This window comes from Neofelis nebulosa, chromosome 4 (assembly GCF_028018385.1).
Source record: "Neofelis nebulosa isolate mNeoNeb1 chromosome 4, mNeoNeb1.pri, whole genome shotgun sequence".
NCBI lineage: Eukaryota > Metazoa > Chordata > Mammalia > Carnivora > Felidae > Neofelis > Neofelis nebulosa.
Window position 1 is genome coordinate 125,525,713 of NC_080785.1, and position 20,407 is coordinate 125,546,119.

Genomic DNA, 20,407 nt, shown 5'->3' on the forward strand with positions numbered 1-20,407 from the left:
TAGACATGGGACCTGGGACAAGGAAGGAACATTACCCTCCAATTGTGTCCTTGATGGCAAATTAAGATTTTACAAAGTGGGTCCAAAAGATAGAGGTGAGAAGGGAGGCACAAGGAGAAGATTACTCACTCTCTTTCTCTTGCTTCTTTAATACTAGCCTTTCAGAGAATAATAAGCAATTGTTCAAATATTCCTTTAGTCAAGAGCCCTAGATTCATAACTATGCTTATAAATGCCTATTGGTTAGTTGAACATTCTCTCTGGTGATCAAGAAAATATGAAGATAGGAAGAGAAACTTTAGAGGTCATAAGAAAGTATCTATCACAAATGTGCCTACAGATATTTTAACGAAAAGTCCTGCTTATTGTAATGAATACCATGGTTTACAAAAGCAGGCTCTATTTACATAAATGTCCTTTTAATATGGTTTGACCAAGTAAGTATCTCATTCAGAACAAAGAATAACATATTGTTATGTTCCTTTGGTTCCTTAAAACACAGTGCAGTCCCTTTTTCAGACACAAACTTAAAGGGCTCTGGCCCGCTGTCATGGAGAATGCATCGCATTTGTCATTTGGTTGTCTCTGTGATAATGTTCTTCTATTCCCTGTATCTGGTGATGATGTTGTGTTAGTAAAACATTTTTGCCTTGAGTACATCATGGAGTTCATCTATTATATCTTGCATCATATCAGGGACATACGATACCTGACTACTGGATTACAATGAAAAGTGTCTCATTACTTCACTGCAACAATTTCCATTTTTTCCTTTGATTAAAAAGTCATGTGTGTAGTTGTACCTTGCCATGATAAAATTATGCAGCTCCCCTTAAACCAATGCATTTAATATTGTTGACCCTTGCCTCAACCAATAATTTCATTTGGATGTTGTTCATTTCAGTTAGTTTTTTGATTGTTTTTATTTGTTTAAATTTGAAGATGGAGAGATCTACTTAGGCCAGGCATTTGGCTCACAAAGGAGTTCATCACTTGAGGTCAGCAACTTCAATTGTCAGGTTTAAACTTGAATTTTAACTTGATGGGCCAGGTTTATTAACTCAATCTTCACAGCTATCAGGGATTCATTATCTCATAAGCCTCAACTAAGGACAAACAATAGCAGTGACAACTATACCAAGTGCATACTATATGTACCAAACACAAAACTTAGTTCTTAGTTATGTAATTCTCACAATAATATTGTGAAGTGTTTTGCGAATCTAAGGCACAAAGAAGTTAGAAAATGTTTTCTTGAGTTAAATAGTACCACAAGGTCTTGGAATTCAAAACCATCCTATTTAACATCCTTTCTTTTATGCTATACATTTTAAAGTTCTTCTTTGAAGTTATAGAAACTTCCACATATATATAGAATGCACAGTACTTCTATTTCTACAGCTAAGCACATATGCCTCTCTCTATATCATTTATCTCAAACATGATGTCTTCTAAGATATGTAGTTTCTTCGCTGATATAGACACACAGGAGCAGACCTTGGTGGGGACAGAAGCCAGGGGAATTCTAGCTCTGACTTTAGTAACTTGTTCAGGAAGAGTTGCCTATTTCTAATAGGGTTGCTAATTTCTTACAGCCTATAACAGATTAATTTACTATTGGGCCAGTTTATTTTCCTACTTTATTAGTAGTCAGCTACGATGTTGGTGTTCTCTAGCATACATAGACTATGAAAGCATTTGTTAAACCAATTTCAAGATTAAGCCATGAATGAAATGTGCTCAGGCTGATTTTTACTATTTAGTGACATGACAAAGTTAAGACCATTTTTAATTTTCTTTCTTTATAGGTTATCTTTTTGGTTTATATTTAAAGGGTAACTTCTGCTTTAGATATAGGCTATTCCCATTTTTATTTTACAATCTTGCTTCCAATTTATGTCTTTCTGTGTATCTGTTTACACATTTAATGAAAAGTTGAGAGGTAGCCCATCAAACAACCGAAGTGTGCTGCCATATACATCTAGAAAGTCCTGTACAAACCGTAAAAGTTGCCACCTTCTCATGTGGTCTTCAAATCTGGTTTCTTTTTAATTTATAATTTTCTGGTCAAAAAAATTTATGTCATTATCCTGTGCATTCTGCTATTGTGCTGATTCCATTGAATTACTCAGCCATGCAAGGAAGGAGAAATTGACAAATAAATTCAATAAATAGCATTGTGCTGAACTTGCTGAGTCTCCAAACAAGAAGGAGGTAAGCACAAATGAGCCATGTAGGTGCATCCCACCTTAAGTGGAGAATAATCATTAAGCTCCAAGTGAGAAAAGGACAAGCAAGGAGGAGGAGAAAAGTAAAAGTATATAATGCTACCTTGAATGAGAATTCTACCAACAAAGGAGATTGCGAGGGAAGATGAACAATTATACACGTGTGTTCTACGTGGGAATATTCAACACAAAGTCCCTGAAAGATATACAGTAATACCATGAACACTGGCAAAAGGGGGTAGTCAGGAAAAAAAAAATAAAATAAGAAATAAAAATATTTTATGGCGGAAAGAGTGTGTTAAAACCACATTCCATTCTGTATTTTTCTGTAAGGTGTTGAGTGGGAACTTTTGTTTGACTCCAACGAAAGTTTTTTGAACCAAGCAACAGCTCATATGTGCTTTAACTTTTAAAAGCCACTCTACTCGGGGCGCCTGGGTGGCGCAGTCGGTTAAGCGTCCGACTTCAGCCAGGTCACGATCTCGCGGTCCGTGAGTTCGAGCCCCGCGTCAGGCTCTGGGCTGATGGCTCGGAGCCTGGAGCCTGTTTCCGATTCTGTGTCTCCCTCTCTCTCTGCCCCTCCCCCGTTCATGCTCTGTCTCTCTCTGTCCCAAAAATAAATAAAAAAAAAAAAAAAAAAAAAAAAAAGCCACTCTACTCTCTTCATATTTAAAAAAATCAACCCAACAGGCATTCTGTTTATTATTAACCTGGCTGGTAGTCTGCCAAAACGTTTACACTGCACTTCTCTAACAGGTATAGAAAAACAATTAAATGATGTATATCATATTCTCAAGTGACTTGCATACCGCGATTTTATGAACTTTCATAGCCCTTCAAAATCCCCTGTGAAACAGTGGGTTCTAGAGCACATAGCTCCTTCCTCCTCTCTTGCTTTTTGAGTTTGTTTTTACCGAACCTACCAAAAATTTTCACTTCTGTTGTCTATTTATTTGTATAATAATCTTTTTTTTTTTAAGTGGTAGATTTCCACCTTGCATTACCTAAGGTATATGGTTTCTTTAAAGGCAATTGTATTAAACTGTATCACCATAATTATGGACCAAAAAGATTTTATTTTTTAAGTTTGTTTATTTATTTATTGAGAGAGAGAGAGAATGAATGAATGAGGGGGGGAGGGACAGAGATAGAGGGGGGCAGAGAACCTGAAGCAGGCTCTGTTCTGAAATCAGAGAGCCCAATATGGGGCTTGAACTCATAAACTGTGAGATTATGACCTGAGCTGAAGTTGGACACTTAACCAACTGAGCCACCCAGGCTGGACCAAAAACATTTTATTTTATTTTTTTTTTTAATTTATTTTTCAACGTTTTTTATTTATTTTTGGGACAGAGAGAGACAGAGCATGAACGGGGGAGGGGCAGAGAGAGAGGGAGACACAGAATCGGAAACAGGCTCCAGGCTCCGAGCCATCAGCCCAGAGCCTGACGTGGGGCTCAAACTCACGGACCGCGAGATCGTGACCTGGCTGAAGTCAGACGCTTAACCGACTGCGCCACCCAGGCGCCCCTGGACCAAAAACATTTTAAAAGAACCAATGACTTTTAGAAGAACAAATGACTTTAGAAGACAACCAAATTTGATTCACACAAAGATATTTACTGAGAACTTTTATTTGCCATGTACCATGCTATGGAGATCACAAAGAAATAGAAAAGTCCTATTTTCTAAATACTTATAATTTCATTGGTCAATTATTTAAATTTTTTTTTTAATTTTAAAATCAGGCAAAGAGAAATTCAAAACAAACATGCAAATGTTAAAAAGGTTATACAAACATATGGTATGAATTCAATTTAATTATGCTTATAAGTTGAAAATATAAGCACAGTTTGTATGTACATATAATAGAATTTTTACAACTATTAATTTTAGTTATTAAGAATATTGTTGATTTTATACTCTGCTGAAATTTCATATCTTTCAAATCAAATTTTAATTTTTTGGCCAGAAGAATAAACATATGAAGTAGATGTGCAATTCACTGCATATAACTATTAACTGCTAAGAGTTCAAAAGCAGTATTGATCCCTGAGAAAAGGGAATAAATAGAATAGTCAGAGAAAGGAACATTTAGGACATTACTGTGGGAAACTTGCATGAGCTTAAGTTTTGGTAAGTAGCACTGCTTGATACTAAAGACAAAAGAAACCGAAGACATTTAAAATAGTATCTAATGGATATAACCCGATTAGCATATAAATGGCACACTCTCCATGTAATATTCAGCTTTGTCTACACAATTCATGAAATACGATGTAAACAGCAGTTTATTCACATTCTGCGTGAAGAAAATACTACAGTGTTACAACTGCACAGCCTAGTTGATATGAACATAATCAGTAGATGTATTCATAATTAACCACTTAACAACACTAAACATTACTGACTTCAATTAACAAGCAACATGAATGATGCAGATGCAAAATTTTTAGGTAACTCTTAAATTCTTAGTTTCCCTAAGGAAAAAAATGTTAATCCCTCCATGGAATATTTATGAAATACATGCACTTTGAGTTGTTTTTCCAGTTAGGGTCTTCAATTTGCACTAATTCATCTACACTATCCAAACTCTGACTTCTCACCCCGTGTCCTGTGACATATTTTGAAAACAAATCACTAAGACTCTGATAAGGTATAATCCCCATTCCTGAATTCCTAACATTGTGTTCTAATCAAAGGAATTAATGAGCCATACCACAGGGTCATGGGTTGATACTGCTACTATTTAATATTTTCACTACAACAATTGACAGTAAACTTAGTTTCAAGGATAGAATTCTCTCTTCTCAGGTCTGGCTTCCCTCTCTATTTTTTCTCCTTCCCTCTGAATATCTTTTCAACTTTCTTTTCCAAGGTCCATATAATTGACCTTCTAATGTGCTGAGATTATCAGTGGGAGAGCTTTAATAGAGGAAAAATGAGGTTATTCATTGATTGGGAGCATTTTCCAATGAGGTAGAGAAGTAAATAGACATATTCTAAAAATATATTGTTCTCAATTAAAATGGTATCTAAGTTTTGTGAGGAGAAAATTAAGCAAACACAGATTCTGAAACAATTATAGACTTCAAGAACAAATAATTTCTAGGATGATTCCTTGATTGCTAAATGTATGGCACTGGCCTCTGCAGGTTGGAGAAGGAATGGAAAAGCAAGTCTACCTTCTTAAGATCCAAACTGATTATTTTCCAAAAAAAAAAAAAAATTTTTTTCCTCTCTCTCACAAGTTTCCAGGGGATTCTTATTTCTATGTTTATGTAGAATAGGAAAACAATGAAAATGTCCATTAAATGAAGGCAAGTAGAAAAAGTTCATATATCTTGAATAGCTAGACTGAAAAAATGTACACCATGGGAGTTATTATTATCCCATTTTTACAAGGGCGAGATTAACCTGGATAAAATATTTAATAACATAATATATATTATTAAGAAAACATTAAGGCAAAAAGCTGGCCTTCACATAAATGTGTCAAGGATTTCCTTTATCTGTCAGGCTCAGCCAAATTTCTAGGACAAACAGAATTTCCTAGAGCTAATCTTGAGGATGTGGGTAAGTGACTTCCAACCAAGGGAATCCTGTTTTCATCTACATACCACGGTCCCCAATTCAACTCACTCATCAGTCATGGTAGTTACCACTAATGAGACCAAGAGGTAAAGTTAAATGTCTCCACGTAAGACATCAACAGTGCAAGAAAACCAAATTAAAGGATACATCCTATTGCTACATTTATCACTTGGTTTACATTTCAAAGGAAGCTGAGTTGAACCTTTTATGATCTCCCTTGGGAAATAAACATACACATATACATTAACATAAATATATAAAACAGGACTTAAGGGGATACTGTCTTCAGAATACTACACTTAAAGGCAATTATGAAATATAAAAGAAGAGCCCAACAGAAAAATATTTACTTTTTAAATGGTCATTGCAAAACAATACACGTTTTAACAGATTATGGTTTATTACCATTACTGTATTCATTTTAAAAAGATCCTTAATAAAATTTCAACTTCTGGATAGCATCTCACAATCTGGTCAGTATTTGAACTCCAGCATTGGATACAGCAGAAAAATTGGATAAGACAGCTTCCCGGCTAATTTAATTTTTATTTGTCCTTCTTAGTTTAGCCAATCTAAGAGAGAAATTTCATATCCTATATTGATATATTAAAAAATAATTCCTGGGGCACTTGGCTGGCTCAGTAGGTGGAGTCTACAACTCTTAATCTCGGGATTGTGGCTTCAAGTCCCACACTGGATGTAGAGGTTACTTAAAAAATAAAATCCTTAAAATTCTTTTAAGACTTAAAAAATAAGGCTCAGTCAGATAAGCATCTGACTCTTGAAGTCATGACTCTCTCAGGTCATGATCTCACAGTTCATGAATTCAAGCCCAGCATCAGGCTCCATGCTGACCCTGCAGAGCCTGCTTGGGATTCTCTCTCTCAGTCCCTTGTCCTCCCCCACTCACATGCACACATACTCTCTCTCTCAAAATAAATAAACTTAAAAAAATAAAAATGAATAATTCCAGTTTCTGCCACAATATGTAGAAAGTTATCTGGTGTTAGGCACACACACATAGTCTGAGGATCCATAACAGGATACTCTGATAGACTTCCATCAGTACCAGGCAACTTCCTCCTCTATAACATGTGGGACTGTAACCTTAAGAGTTTCCTCTGATTGGACCAGGTAATGTTACAAAATAAAGCCTCTAATTCAGTCATCACCTCATCCTCATGGGAAGGAGGCCAGAATCACCCAGATAGGAATGTGCTATTGTTGTTGTTTTAAAAAAGCTCACTAAGTGTTTTTGAGATTCTTAAAATACTACTTCCAATAAATCAATAAATGAGTGATTATAGTTGTGCCATGAGTAATTATAAATCTGACTGTCTAGTTGAGGAGCTCAAATACACTTTTAAACGTATTCCTAATTAATATTTAAGTAGCTTAAATATTTTTTAAGAAGGCTTTTTAAAAAGACTTTTTATACACCTTTTTTGATACTTCAAATTAGGACTGACAATGTTTACTAGAGTTTTAGTGTACTAATTGCAAAACGCAAACAAAGGAAATTGTGTGTGTGTGCGCGCGCACACACATATATCAGTAAGAGATTGCCATACATCTATTTAGTGCACTAGACTGTTCAAATAATAATGAACATGAGTGTATTTTGGCAATGGAAAGGTGCACATGACATTGTAGAATGGAAAAAAGGAGATAAGACAAACTCCATTTAGGTAAAATGAAAGAAGTGGTGCATACAGAAATTCATAAATACCTGCACATCAAATGTTTTTTTAAAAGATCAGTAATGGTCATTTTGAGGAGGTAACATCGACATTTTAACAATCTTTGTATGCTTTTCTGTTTTGCTTGAAATACCTACAATGAACTTTATTACTTTTATACTGAGGAAAAATAAACCTATGAAGTTATTTTCATTTTGGAAAATGTTGAGGCCAAATCAAGAAAGTACTCACTAAAATTTACCATAGATTAGAATATTTTAATAACATTTTCTATGATTATAAAATTCTCTGATGATTACTAATTTAGAACCATACTTAAATACTGTTTTGCAACCTGGCAACCTGCTTTTTTTCCTGTTTAGCATCTTGTGAACATGATCCTGTATTTTCAAATATTCTTCAAAAATATGATTTTTAATAACTTTTTTGGTACTCAATGTATAATATATTAGTTTAACTATTATTTAGGCTTCTAACACAGAAAGCAATTTCAGGACATGAATATGAATTACAAAAAGTTGTTCACTGAAGAATAAATCTTTGACAGTGATATAAGGTCAGGTTCTCAAGTTAAGCATAGTTGCCTCATGGTACATAGACTCAAATAAGCCATTTGTTGGAGGCAAGATGCCACTAGGTGATTTTGCTGCGGAGAATCTGATGCCCATGCTCAAAAGCACTGATATAAGCAGGACAATCTAGGAACAAAATGTCTAAATTGGCTATCTACCTGGAATCAAACTATTCTTTTCCTTAACATAAGAAAATCCAAGCAATGATTTTCTTATTAAAGTAATAATGGTGAATAATTACATAGCACGTTATAAATTTTTGCTCCCTGCATTTTCTTGATAAACCTGTAATACAGATTACATTATTTTTTTAAGTTTTAACTCTAGCACTTTATTTTTCTTCATGAACAATTTAGATCCACTAGAATTTATTTTGTACCAAGTGTAAGTTAGATTATTTCAGTTTTAAATTCCACAACGGTTTTCCTTCACTATTAAATAATTATTTCCCTTAAATTTATTTTTAAGTTGATTTATTCATTTTTAAAAAGAGGGAAGGAGGGAGGGAGGGAGGGACGGAGGGAGAGAAACAGCGGGAGTGAGGAAGGCGCAGAGAGAGAGAATGCCAAGCAGGCTCCACACTCAGCAGAGATGCAGGGCTCAAACTCACGAACTGTAAGATTATGACCTGAGCTGAAATCAAGAGTCAGACACTTACCAACTGAGACACCCAGGCACCCCCTCTACTAATTTTTAATACCACTTTTATGGTACAGGAAACATTCACATACATATATATTTCTCAGTTTTCTATTTTATTATCTATTTGATGTGTGATATATGTGCTATTATTATCCCTGTTTAACAAAAGAAGAAATCGAAGTAGAGAGGTTATGTAAGTAGAGTAAGATGACATAGGGAGTAACTGCAGAGACAGGGAACTCAGCACCGTGGCTGCAAAAACCATGTAACTATCTTCAGAGTTATAAGCACAGCCATGATACAGGAGTTACATACAAGACCATGGCCATATTTTTTTTTCCTATCATCTGCATTCTTTTTGGTACACTTTAACACCAAAAGCAGATAGATTCCTACGAAGTTTGTAAGAACTGGCCTAATTAACACTCACATTTCTAAGAAGAAAAACTGATGTCCAACCTCAGAGAGATTGTTTTAAGAGAGAACAGATATAGCCTACATACCTATGAGCTGCTAATACTCCACATATGTTAATAAGCGCTGGTTTGCATACCAAACAGAAATATATATGTATTGCGCTTCAGGAGCCTGCTGGACTAAGAGAAATGAGTTCCAAGAGGGAATGGTGTACTCCCTCTTGGGAAGGTCCAAAGGAATGGAATTACCCTGAGTTGTCCTCAGATACATTTTCCAGCACAGCCTACTTCAGTGTTCCTCAAGCAAATCACATGGTTAATGCTAGAAAATGATCATAATGAACCATGTTCTTTCTCCTCCTGGTCGCTGTCTGGAGCATAAACACAGTACACACTAAGAGTCCTTTCCAGCAATCCTGCCCAGAGTCATCTGTGAAATACCTTTGAAAATGAGGAAAGTAGGGGACCCTAAGGGCATAACAAGTACTCCAGACCCATCCTCACTGGGATGGCCAAATGACTATTCACAGAGTGTGATCTCATGTATATGGCATGCACACATTCTTTACTTCTTTCTGTTCCCAAATGTCTAGAAACAACCCCCTGCAACACACACACGCTTTATAATGGCTATGAAGATGATCAGTAAGCAAAATCGGAGTCCTGAGTTCAAAGTGCTACTATAATTTAACTTTTCACCTAAAAAACTGTCACTTCTCTGTTTTCTATTTATTTAAACCAGGGTGTTAACTCTCTGATCCATCTAGTTTTTTTTCTACTTCAAATCCTATAGTTTTAAAACAATCTGCATTACAGACATTTCTAACCAATTTAGGAACCCCAGTGAAAAATGTTTAATTCTTCCTGTCTATCATGATCTCTCCTACCTCTCCTAATGGGTTTCGTAAGGAAATTCAAATGAGTGATATCAAAATCCTGAAGTGTTTAACGCCATCTAAACTGTTCCTTTGATGTTCTTCCCAGAGATGAACTAAAATGGTGCCATTTCCTGTTTGTCATTATTGGTATAGTGAGCTAATAAGCACACAGCATCCAGCATGACTTCGGCTCTGAGACTGTGAACAAAGAAGCCATTTAGAGATGCTGAAATGCACACTGTGGAATCGCCAAACTGTGGAAATTCATCCAGGAGAACATATCTTATTTCCAGAATATAAATGAATTAATCAGTAGGCTTGCCACCCACATGCCAGAAACATTCCTGATTAAATTTAATGTAGTAAATTTGTGCAATCACCACCATACTAACCATTGATTAAACAAAGGCCTCTGAGTGCTAATTCTTTCAATGTGCGGTTTTTTTCTGTTCTTGTTTGAAGGGCACACCTTTGAAAACTTTGCTAGTTTGAGGGACACATCCACATGCAGAATTCAGCCTGGGTTTATTTCCCATGACAGCCTGGCATTAGTATAGGCAGGGCAACTAATGCATCCACATTTAGACAGAAGCCTATTTAGTTCATCTGTTACATTTGCACTAACAATTCCCTACTACTTTGTGGATGGGTGGAGAAACCTGTTTATCACAAGATATCTACCCACCTAATTTCCTCTCTGCATATATCAACTAGAGACAAGCAACTGCTCCTTATCCTAGAGATTAGAGTTTAAGGTTGAAATATACCAGTGACTCCAGTACCACATAACCTACACATTTGACTTTAGGCATACCTTATTTGCATGAACATAGCTAATAAAGTAGGTAAATAAAAGAGTTGCAAAATATAGAGAACTAAGGTTTTTTTCAGGGCTAGTTCTTTATTTTCCTCTCAGAAGATATATACATATAGGTATAGACACAGATATACATTAACTAGAATCTAAATTATATAACAAGTCCACTTACTAATTCTGGCTGTAGTTTAACAACAGTTCAGCCTGCATGTACTAAGTTCCTATTATACAACAGGTATTGCATAGAAGAATCAAATTCCTGCTCTAAAGGTAGTTTAAAATTTAGTGGCAGTAACTGAGGTATATATAGTATTTCTGGACTAAAAATGATTCCCCTCCTAATTTATCAAAGACTTCCTCATTCTAAGTACTCCAGAATCATGTTAATGTAAATATTGCATATTCCAAAGTATATTTCTAGACTTAAAATAAAACTGATATTAAATCTCTAATCTTGAACCATACTGAGTATGTAAGACTGCTCTCTCAAGTTAAAGCTTTGGGGGAGGCAAGGAAGGGAACCCCCTGCTTGGCCATAAGAGAAGTCTGGCAAACATTATCTTAGACTTATAGAAAATCCCTAATCTGGAGTATGGAACAACAATCGGAATGCATATTTGATTGTATTTTAATAGCCAGCACAGTACATTGAGCACATAGTGAAATGTTGTTAGACTAAAAACACTGACTCCTCTTTTTCTCACAGCTCACACTGATTCCATGTTCAATTCCTGTGCATTATACTTTCAAATTACTGCTGCTATATATTCAGAATATGATCACTTCTCATCACCTCCATTGCTACAACCCTCCCCCAAGAGTCAACAGGTTCTAAGGATTTGATCACAGTACAGAAACACCTAAGGACTATTAAATGTAAGACGGAAAGCCATGGTCTGATACGACTTGAGGTGGCATATTCAAAACAAAGTGGTATTATTTTCAATCTATGTAAGAAAATCCACTACTTTCCAAAAATGTAACAGGTTACCTTAGGAAACGATGAGTGTTTTCACATAGATTTTAAGAAATGTTTTAGGCGAGGATCAGCATGGTCAGTTACTAGTGAGCAAAGTATGGGACATACATGGATTAGATGATACAGTTACATCTAATTCCTACAATTTTATGCTATCAAACTGTCACATTCTCAAAAAGTTCCTGAGTCACAGATAAGACAGAATTGTCATGTATAACACACATATAATGTTTATAATACTGTAGAACCATGAAACAATATCTTATTAGAAAGTGAGATGCAATTCAAATATTCCTTTCATTCCAAATGAATCTCTCCTGCTTTGATTTGTATACATCGTTTCAGGATTTTACAAACCAGCTGTGAAATTGCTGATTTGTCTCCAGTATGAATTTCTTTGTCAGAAAAGAAAATGGCCCTTTGAAATAGTCTTCTTCCTATGAGAAGAGGAGATATTTATGTTTCCTTTACAAACACATACAGATCAATTCAAAGAAAACCTATTCATCGCTTAAGTGAAAGACAGTATCACCTCAGGAAATGGTTATTTCAGTGTCCGTCACACTAAATTTCCACCCCACCCCCACCAGTCATGTCTCGCACAGGAAGCAGGAAAGGAGGTCAATGCTATCTTTTAGACACAGGCAAAGTTCACTCATCAGTAGTCTTTACATTTCTGAAAGGGAAATTCCCCTGGTACCATCTTTGTTTCTATGAGACAAGACAGACCCATGCCAATAAATGCACTTAATTCTTAATTGAGGTCCTCTTAAAATTCAGTAATAATAAAGTGGATCACACACCACTGTGTGCTTCTATTTGAAGAGACATTAAAATAACTTTGGCAATTTCATCACCTTCTCATCACCAGAGGGCCCATACTCTTTTGATATCTTAAAACAGCAAGCCAAGCAAACCATTTGACTCTGAAGGCAGCTATTGTTACTACCAATGACCTTCCCCTTGTGAAAACTCTTCAACAATCCTTCTAAGAAGCCTCTAATATTGTGACATTTCTAGAACACTCAAAATAGCAATGCTGTTCTTTACCAATGAATCAGTTTGCAGAGAACACATTATAAATTCTTCAACAACAGTGCTCACTAAATGAGACACTTAATTAATTTGATCCCAGGACATTAAGACACCATGTCTCAGAAGTATGAAAGCCTCAATCACAGCTAACAGCCTTTATTTAAAAATCCACCGGGGCGCCTGGGTGGCTCGGTCGGTTAAGCATCTGACTTCGGCTCAGGTCATGATCTCACGGTCCGTGACTTCGAGCCCCGCGTCGGGCTCTGTGCTGACTGCTCAGAGCCTGGAGCCTGTTTCAGATTCTGTGTCTCCCTCTCTCTCTGCCCCTCCCCTGTTCATGCTCTGTCTCTCACTGTCTCAAAAATAAACATTAAAAAAAAAAAAATTAAAAATCCACCAAGGGGACCGAATTATAATCCTATAGGAGTAGATGGGATTTTTTTGAGGAGGTCAAAAAGCTGTCAGAGCAAAATATGAAAAAAGCAGGTTTAAAGGTTTAAAATTAGTAATAAAGAGAATGTTTCCCTTATGTGTCTTGAAACATTAGTCTGAAAGTCATTTCCAAAAAGGAATCCAAAACATGTCTTGATAAATGGTTGTATTACAGTTGCCAGTGTAAGGAAAACTATACTAATCTGACTAAAGTATTTAGCACATAAGATGTTCAGTGATTAATGAGTAAAAAAGGAATGGCTGGGAACAACTGTTTTCAATTTTTTTGAAAATCAGCCTCAGTTTTTGTCACATTCACATTTAGGGAAATACTCCCTCCATGTACATTTTCAATGAATATTTGTTGATTTATTGATGAGTACTTGTTGCCACAAAGACTGCCAACACCAAATTATTGTACTATACTAGTCCCTGCCCATATGTAGTTCATAGTCTACTCAGAAAGATTGTATTTTTAAATTAAAGTTAGTGTTTATGAGAAAAATAGTGCTAATCTTTTCTTTCCTAAGACAAATGTTAGCTGGGCACATGGCCACAAGAATGACTCTGTTGCTTCTAGGCTTACTTGCAGTCACATGTAGCAATCTAAGTCCATGGGATTAACCAGAGAAGCCGTATGGCAACTACTTTCATTAATGGAAAATAATTGCTTCATTCTCCATTCTGCTGCTTAGAATGTGTCTAAACACCAAAGCTCCTCTTATGAGCATGCACACAAGGACAATATATGACAAAGTCTGGATCCCTCACATCCTGCAACACCAAAGCAATGTTGGATTAACTACCCTGACTTTTACTTGAAAGAGAACAAGTAACTTTTATTAAGACTCTGCTATTATAGATTTTCTTTTTCTTACATCCAAATACAACTCCACTTAACTTGGTATGAAAACAGAAATGTTATTTAAGTTCTAATGTGTCTGATGGGATAGTTATCAGGAAAGTTTCTGGAAAAAAGTACATTTGTGAAGTAAGATACTATGAAGCTTCAAAACTATTTTACCTCTTTGTTTACCTCACATTTGGAAACCTCAAAAATCCTCTGGGCAGGAAAAGGATAACAAATTCTTATTGTATACAAAAGAATATGGCACAGAGAGGTTATAAGACAAGCCCAAGATTATAAAACCTACTCTTCTTCTCATTCAGTACCCAAACAGATTGCATGCCTTACTCCAGCATGACAATTTTTTATCCTCTTATATAAAACTGCACAGAAGTCTAAGTGGTCTCTGGCAGGTTTTTGTTAGAAAAGTCTGCAGTACAGAATGAATCTGGAAAAAAACAAGATGCTTTTAGTTTCCTGAATTATGTGATGTAGATGAAATTGGAAAGAAAGGGAAAATTATCCGGAAAAATTGGTCCAGTTGGGGATACAGAGCGGAAAATGGATGTAAGCATTTTAGATACCTCTTCTACATTACTTCATGTAGCATAAGTTTTCAATAAATGGAAAGTGTCACACAGAAGGGGTTAGAAATATATTTGCAATTTTCACATTAAAAGTGAAGGGAAACATACAGGGAATAAGAATAGGGAAAACTGAATCTTGCTGAAGGGGAAAAATGCATTTTACCAGCTGGAGAAGGCCTGAGTAATATAAGTAGAGACAATGTGATTTGTGAGGCAAGTTGCAAAAGGCACTCCAAGATGGGAGAGGGAAAATAAAATGAAGACGACAGCATGTTTAGGACTTATTGGGCAAAAATAAAATCACTTTCAACATGCATCCCACACTCAGAACTCAGGCAGATTTATTTGATCAGTTCTGACAATAATAAAAAGTAGTACAAATGGAAGATGTCCAGCCATTCTCAAGGTACACAGTTCTGTCTGAAAATTAAACAACTAACTTCTACATCTGAGCGATATGCCACTGAAAGGGAAAAGCAATGAGGCAAAGCTGTCTTACACTATTTGCTCTATTCCATATAATTTTTGAATGTCTGCAGTCTGGAATAGCTGGTGTTGATCCTCAAACTTCTATCCCAGATGGTAAATGTAGCAACTTGCATCAAAATAAAACAGTAGAAAATTCTTGACAGAGAAGATGCTCACACTCATCTCCTGGACAGCTTTCTCAAAGCTCCACCACCAAGGCCTATAATATAAATAATGTATACATGTGTCGTTTCAAAAAAATCTCATTCATGAATATCAGTACACATGTTATTAGCAGCATGATCATAACATGTTTGTCATTAAGATGCGGCTGCCTCCAAAGATTTTTTTTTAATTTTTACTCTGTAAGTAACAGACAAACCAAAATGCAGGCCTTTAAATTTAATTGGCATTTTCTATGTTCTCAATTCAACAGAAACCAATACAGCGTAAGTGCTGTAACTCTGAATAATAACTTTGAGTCACTACATAGCATCAAATCCCACAAATAAGAATAATAGGCAATAAACCATGTGGGAAAAAATTAGGGATTTTTCTATCCCCAAATGTGCTATGTTCATTTATTTTGACAAGTACAATTTAGTTTTAATTATTCATATGGTAGTGAATATGCTGCAGAATATTTCATAAAGAAATGAAAACTTAAATCTATAATGGGAAGTCCTATTAACAGGCAACATTAAATATTGACTTAGAATAATGCAAAAGCAAGGAATTTATAGCAGAAATCCGGATGAGTGAGCTTTCACAAGGCAGAAACAGTAGGTGGCCAGCTCTTGTCCTTAATATCTATACATTGCTTTCTCTTCTGCCTGGTTGCTTAATCCACGGAAGTGCATTTTTATTGCTCTCCAAGCTCAACCTAAAAAGATGGTGAATTTGAGAATGTTTGGAAATTAACAAAACATCTTAACATTCATTATCTTAATGTAATGTAGACTTTTAAATTTTGCTTCCTCTGGGAGGCAAAAACTTAGGCAAAGCCTAAAGACATTTTTGGTTCTCCTAACTAGGAGAATGGTACTGGGTAGAGGTCAGGGATGTTGCTGTCCCCACAAAGCACAGCCTCCTACAGCAAAGACTTTCCTAGCCCCAAACGTCTATAGGCTGAGGTTGAGAAACCTTGATTTCATCCTAGAGATACATTATATAATAGAAAGTAAAAGAACAGTTATCACCATTGTTGGACAAGAAACGGAGGCCCTAACGTTCTGTAAATTATACAAAAGGGAACTCTCTGCAAGTATCACCCTGTAACCTATGGAAAGTAAAACACAGATAACAAGATATGAATCCTAGTCTGCCACTCAGCCACCACCTACAGACTTTGGCTATAGCATTTCACATGTAAAAAGATTTTTTTTTAATATTTATTTTGGAGAGAGAGAGAGAGAGAGAGAGAGAGAGAGAGAGAGAGAGAGAGAGATAGCATGAGAAGGGGAGGGGCAGAGAAAGAATCCCAAGCAGGATTCATGCTATTAATGCAGAGCCTGACACAGGGCTCCAACTCCCTCACAGTGAGATCATGACCCGATCCAAAAGCAAAAGTGAGATGTTTAACCAACTGAGCCACCCAGGCACCCCAACATTTAACATTTTTAACTGTGAAAGCAGTTTCTCCAACTGGTAATACAATTATAAGTAAGAATTCATATGAAAATCTATTTATAAAAGATAAGGCACTGTCCAAATGTATGCTATCATTAACTTTAAAGACAACTTTCACTGACATCTCCCTTCTCAATTATCATGTTTTGTTAGTAAACTAGAAATTTGTGTTACGATTGGCTAAATAAACTAGGCTGATGTCCAAAAACAAACATATGGCTGAACCCCATAAAGTTGTTGGGGAGAAAGGGGACATGTGCAGAAGAGGAGTTAAAAGAAAGGCTGAAATTAAAAAGAAAAAAAGGTCTGAAACTTAGACTTATCAGTGAAATATCAGTTTACTAGTACAATATAGTTTTGGGTGAATTATTTAACCTAAGTCTCTATGTCCTTATTTGGATAATAGTACTTGAACCTCATAAGGCTGCAAGCACTAAATGAAATAATAAAAGAAAAAGAACAGTGTCAGAGTACACAACAAGTACCTGCTATGATATTAATAATAATCACATATGACAAATGTTAATAACCATATTTTAAATGTGTGTGTATGTGTGTGTACATATATGTGTGTATGTATGTGTATGTATATGTATATACATACATCCTTGTTTATTTTCTTTTATCAAGAATATCTCTTATGCCAAGCTATGCTTTAAGGACTGGGAAATAGTGGTAGTTCAAATGGATGAGGTTCCTGGTGTCATAAATCTCACGTTTCAGTGGGGGTATCAGCAAATCAATATATGAATAACAAAAAATCAAAAATAAAAATTGTAAAAGGTCAGGAACTCAGGCTTAGACATGAGATAGTAGTTCAAAGTATCTATGAAGATAAAGATTAGTTTCCAGAAATGCGAGAAACGGACTATGTGAGTGGAATTATTACATACAGGATTTGTGATCCGGGAAGTTCGAAGCCAATTATGGCATGGGTGGTGGTTTCATAAACGTGAGCAAATAAGGTGCATCTAGCAGGAGTAGGTGATTAAAACCAGAGTAAAGCATTTTCCAATTGTTTTCTTAGGCAAGATTTCATTCTAATATAATATATTTCATCCTGTAACTATCTATGTCTAGCTTATTTATTAGGAAGTTTCTAAATGCTTATTGAGACAAAAAAAATAAGGCAATCTGTGGTGATCCTCAATGAAATTTCTCAAGTCAGAGTATCAGAAAGTAACAAGACCAATATCAACTGTACAGGTATAATTAGAAAATGTTAAATTAGTAAGAAATCTTGGCAGATTATGATCAAACTAATTCCATTAAAGAAAAGATTAGTTGGGGCGCCTGGGTGGCTCAGTCGGTTGAGCGGCCGACTTCGGCTCAGGTCATGATCTCACGGTCCGTGAGTTCGAGCCCCGCGTTGGGCTCTGTGCTGACAGCTCAGAGCCTGGAGCCTGTTTCGGATTCTGTGTCTCCCTCTCTCTGACCCTCCCCCATTCATGCTCTGTCTCTCTCTGTCTCAAAAATGAATAAAAAGTTAAAAAAAAAATTAAAAAAAAAAAAAAAAGATTACTGGTAGGAAGTTGTATTTTGTTTCAAGAAAATAAAGAAAAATTAGTGAACAGAATCCTCCAGCAATGAATTTATCAAAGGATAGATAAAAGAAATTCTAGAATTATGGTCTAAATCACAAAGCAGAATATTTTTTCTGCTTTGTTTAGAATATATTATCCCTTTCTAATTTTTTATCTTGTTTCTCATCAATAATATAGCATCCACCCATATAAAATTTTTTAAACAAATAGGGATACGTCTACCAGAAAGTAAGTTGCTGTTCATTCCAATGGGGAAAAAAATAAGGCAGCAGGAATGCAAGTAGTTCAAACACTTTTTAAAACATTGACCAAAGACCGAATTCTTCAATGTGCTTAGAACCATGACACAATACAAAGTATACTAGAGATTTAGGATAATCTAGTCACCTTGACCAACTTCAATTAAAAGAAAGCCAAACTAGTAAGACTAGATTCTAAGAATGCTCTTTGGATCTTATTTCCAATGGCCATTTAAACGGTTCAAAGTAAACATGCAAATACTAAATCTGGTAGGTGTGTGTGCTTGTGTGTGTGTGTGCACGTGTGTGTCTGTGCACACACGTGCTTTGCACATTATGTCTGATTTTCTTTTGTGAATGTAATGGTCTCTAAGGGACAAGAAATAAATTTAAAATATGCTAAATTACCATAAAAGGTTAAAGACTAAATGAAGATAAAACACCCTGACAAAGAAATAATAGTTTTCAAGACAATCTTGTTTTTTGACATCTTTAGTCAACAATGGTATTGACTTCAAAAGGAACTCAATATTACTTAGTGCTTTAGATGACAAACCAACCAGATCATCAAATACTATTATCAAGCCAGTAGCTACTTAGAAAGGATTCAGCATTTAAGTTACCTCACTTAACCATTTGAGTTAAATTTACTAGTGGATGGGCTTTTAAATCATCAGCTATAAGAAATCTACAATTGGGGCGCCTGGGTGGTGCAGTCGGTTAAGCGTCCGACTTCAGCCAGGTCACGATCTCGCGGTCCGTGAGTTCGAGCCCCGCGTCAGGCTCTGGGCTGATGGCTCGGAGCCTGGAGCCTGTTTCCGATTCTGTGTCTCCCTCTCTCTCTGCCCCTCCCCCGTTCATGCTCTGTCTCTCTCTGTCCCAAAAAAAATAAATTAAAAAAAAAAAAAAGTTGGAAAAAAAAAAAAAAGAAATCTACAATTAAACCCAGAAAATAAGGACATATTTTATTCTAAAAGATAAGGAGAATAACAGAAGTGATTACCTATGATTTGACCATTATTTCAAGCAGTACCATTTCACTTCTAATGAATGTCTTCCAATCTTTTTTTTCCTTTTTCTTGTTTACATATAGAAAATATAATAGGAATGCAAGAAAAGAAAACAGAGTAATTTTCATTTTTCTTGACACATGAATTCTAAAAAAAATTGGAAACATTAAAAAATATCTAAACGTCATGAATTAATGAAGCAATAAGGTCCCAAGAGAGTAAAAAAATGTAATAAAGATGACTTAAAGACTTAAATGTTTTGCTAAAGATTCATTTGAAAATGAAGTCCAGTGCACTTCCAATGGAACTTACGTATTAAGTTTTGATCAAAAACTTTACCCAGAGTATTTTTATAGTTGAACTAGATTAGAGGAAAAAATAAAGCCAATCATTTCATTAGAGACTACTGGCTTTAATATCTATAATCTGTTCATTCATTAAGTTATTATGTATCCAGCGCCTATTATATGAAAGCAATTTTCCAATTCCTGTATATACAAATGTACAGTATGAATAGAAATCATCACAGGTTACTACCACATAGGTAGTGCTGATTGGAATACACTTAGGCCAAAATAAAATAAATGCATTTGAATCAATGAAATTGATTTTGGCATACTCACTTTCTGAACCGTTGTTTTTACTATATACAACACAGCGGAGGAAAAAGAATGTATCAACTGGACAACTCATCAAATTGGAAAACAACCTTTTCTTTTTAATATTTATGCTTTGTGGCATAGCTTCAATGAAACTATACCAACTTTATTTTTCAATGTAATCCATGATG

At 35.5% G+C, this 20,407-nt stretch overlaps 1 protein-coding gene across 6 annotated transcripts in view; it reads right to left on the reverse strand.

The window, feature by feature from the left end:
- Positions 1–20,407, reverse strand: part of CNTN4 (contactin 4) — a 914,517-nt gene that overhangs the window by 740,719 nt on the left and 153,391 nt on the right. The window contains exon 1 of one of the 6 annotated variants that reach the window (XM_058726184.1): positions 15,227–15,247. The exons of the other annotated variants lie outside the window; for them this stretch is intronic. The gene's annotated coding sequence lies outside the window, so the exon portion shown is untranslated. Of the gene's footprint in view, positions 1–15,226; positions 15,248–20,407 lie in introns of those variants that run through there. 6 annotated transcript variants of the gene reach the window in all.